The following is a 3,643-nucleotide window of genomic DNA, read 5'->3' as shown; positions in this document are numbered from 1 at the left end:
TCTTTCCTTAACTTTCCCTTTGGTTTTAAAATTTGGTACTTGTGACTGGGATTGGTGGGGAGCATGATTGGGGAAGTAATAATTGCTTTTCAGTTTTCTTCATGGGGCTCAAGCCAGTGTTTACATTTTTTAAGGTGTTCATGACCCTTTTCATTGCACTCAAATCTGGCAGGAAGGTTACATCTCAGATTCCCAGACTACATCCTGGGAATAAGGAAAAAGAAGTTTCTTTAGGAATAAGAGAAACTGAAAGGAAGTATAACATTAAAAATGCTAACAAACTGGAAAAGCCAAAGGGCACAGTAGTCAAAAGCATAATTACCATCTTAGAAAAGTAGCTGCTTGTTTTTCAGCTACTAGAAAACTAGGGCAAGCCTTTATGAAAGGATGAACCCAAACTAATAAACTCAGTGGTGATAAGAACATTTAGAAAAAGTAGTTCTTAGGTAAGGAGGTGAGTTCCCATATTCCTGAGAATCAGAGATTTCTGGGAGGAAGATATTCTGAAGTTTTAAGAGCTAGAGTCTAGTGAATTTTTATAGTCCTTATGCTTCTGTAATAAAAACCAAAAAGGGTTTTTTGACACTATTTGCTTAGCACAATGGTTCTCAACCTTTATAGAATCAAGATCTTAGTTTTTACTTGTATTTTGACTATGGAAAAATAACAGCAATTTGTCTGTTACAAAACTCAGAAAGACCAGAACAGGTCAGATAGTTTTTAACACTGTGGACTCCCATTTGTGAATCATGTTTTAATTTATGAATCATGTTTGTATATTTAACAGTGCTAATATCATGTGGCACCCTTGGAAGGATCTCAAAGGACCCCAGGATGCCGCAGCACCCTAGTTAAGAATCGCTGGTTTAGCATCATTTGCAATCCACATCATCCAGTCTAAAGAATACAGTGTCTCCGAATTGGAGCTGCAGTCAAACTGCACCTGTTACGTTTAACTTCTGTTTCTTAATTGCATCACTTGAGTGACAGGCTGAGCTTTCCAACACTTTGCTCTTGCTGGAATCCGGGGGTCCACTCACTCATAGACTGGATCTCTGCACCACAGACCCTGGCTTTCCAACTGTATGCTATCAAAAGTCTAACATGATTATGGTAGCCATAAGAGCTTCCCTTTCAGAGCCTGACAACATAAGTTTGCAATGACTCAGAAACAGCAACTTCCAAATAAAGCACTCTATGTATTCCTCCAGGTACAAAACACTCCTTAATCCTCTTCTTCTGGGAAGAGTAATCAATTGTAGACTAGAAAGAGAGAGATTTGCAGTATTGCACAACAATCAGTTTTCCTTGTTTCTTCCAGAACTCTTATTTGTGTCATTGTTTTGCTTTGTTCCTTTACAAAAATCTTTTGATCTAACTTATTGACAATTAGGCAGGTAAAAAGCATGGAGCATATGGTATTTATAAAAATATCTGCAACTCATTCTTCATGCCTCATGTGACGAATCTGATTTTTGAATTATTCTTGTTATACCATCAAACCATTCCTGCTTCCCTTGGGGAAAAAACAAGAGAAATTCATCCAGTGTTGTCAGTTTTATGAGGCTGTCTCTCACTGCATGGTTAACTCACACAATGTTGAACATGATTTGCCTTGGTATAATCTGCAATAACCACTAAGGTTCATTCTCCACCAGCCAAAACAGTTGTTAGCTACTGTATTTAGGCAATAACATTTTTTTAACATAGCTTTTATCCCCTACCCACAGTGTTTTATCCACAAGATAAAAATAGCCATTTAGCAATAATGCAATTGACTGTAGCAATGACATTGCACTGGCACGCTGAAAGAGCTCACCTACTGATTTACTATTTCAAAGTAACTGCAGAAGCCAGGATTGCTTGGAGAACGTCTATACTCAAGAAAACTCCTGAGCACTCACTCCAGTTAAGCTGAATTGTGATGATCAGTGCACCTCTACTAATATGGCTCTGGATCTTTAAGTTACTGTCATGTTTTAATATTATATAGAATATATGTTCTAATATTATATCACTGTAGAGGGAGCCTGGAAAAGTATTATATAATGCATCTCAGTGCCCATCTGCACTGAGTTCCTTGCATCATTCCAGTAAATCTGTCTACCATGGTTGGAGGTGGCTGTAGATGGGCACCCCCTGAGTGCCTTTATCTAGTACATTTCTGGGTTTATCACATGCAAGCAGGCAGGTGTGGGCTGTGCATGCTTAGGAGTGTCCTTTGCATGGTCTAGACCAGTAGTGCTCAAGCTGTTTGGCCCCACAGCCCAGATGAGTGGCAAGAGGCCAGTCCGTGGGGTGGATTGGGCCTTGTGGGCCTGAATAGAGCTGTGCTAGAATCAGGTCCTGGTGCCTGGTGCCACCCTGGCCTGGTCCTGCATGCCAGAATTGGGCCCTGCAACCCAGCACTGCCCCCTCCTGGCTCCACAAACCAGAATTGGGCCCTGGGGTCCAGTGCCACACACATGCACTGGGATCAGGTGCCTGATCTAGCATGTAGGGCCCAGGTCTTCCCAGGGGTCTAGAAATCTGGCATCAGGGGAGTGGTGTTCTTGTCCACTCTTCTAAAATTTGGTGAGGATGAATTACTTATTTGCAACAATTGATCTCCTAGTTCCTTCACTTTGGATTCATGACGTTCAGTGTCTTTGGCTGAGTTTTTAGCCTCACGTTGATGAGCTTTTATCTCTTCCTCAAAGTGTTTCTGTCAGGCTATTATTTGTCTTGTTCCAGTTTTCTATTAAATATAAAAGCACAAAATATTTGCATATTAAACAAAAGCCATGCCAGACTAATATTTTATATGAAGTACTCTAGATGTCAAAAGCAGAATTTTTTTTCAAACTAGCTAATATCTTCTTATGAACATACACTTTTATAATATGATATTTAGAGATTTCTGTATGATGCACTGGCAGAAGGGAATTGTCTGTGAAATCAAAAAACTGTCAGAGTTCACTACTTTAGCCTTCCAGATAAACTGGTTACTTAATAATTTTCTCTTACATTCCCTCTGGTACTTGGGAGAAGCATTATTGCCACAAATCACTTTCTATTTTATGAGACAATCAGCTCGATTCTAAGTGTCGGGGCCGAGGGGCTGTGGCCAGCAGCCCGAGCATGTGGGCCGGGGAAGTCAGCACGGCAGACTAGAATTAGGTACTGACGCGTGGAGGTTGATTAAAGATTGTTTTACTTACACTGTAGATGGTCGCAGTGCAGGCAGGAAAATTTGCTTGGTTACAGTTGTAGACAGAAGAAAAGAAGAAAACTCGAACGATGAGAGCTCTTTAAATCGATACGAGAGTCCGTGTTGTGACTCTCAACGAGCGCGCAGGGCAGGGGTACATCAAGGATTGTCCGGTGACGGGGAGAGATTCTTGATGGCTGATCAAACCACCATTCGGTCCGAGATATACATAGAAATCCACGAGATAATCGTGGACTCCTTGCCGGAATTCTCTCGGATTTCTCCCGGAATTCTCGGAATCAGGGTTCTCAGGATCCTCCTGAGATTCTCGGAGATCTCTGGGGAGGACCTCATTTAGGAGGACTCCGCATCCATCTCATGGAGAACTCTGGGCCACGTGGTAGAGCCTAGCAAACTCTGCGCGTGTCTCGGAGCCGACCGGTGGTTTGATCA

The sequence above is a fragment of the Alligator sinensis genome, unplaced genomic scaffold (assembly GCF_000455745.1).
Source record: "Alligator sinensis unplaced genomic scaffold, ASM45574v1 scaffold55_1, whole genome shotgun sequence".
NCBI classification, from domain to species: Eukaryota; Metazoa; Chordata; order Crocodylia; family Alligatoridae; genus Alligator; species Alligator sinensis.
The sequence above is the reverse complement of the archived record's forward strand: the minus strand, read 5'-3'. Positions refer to the sequence as shown.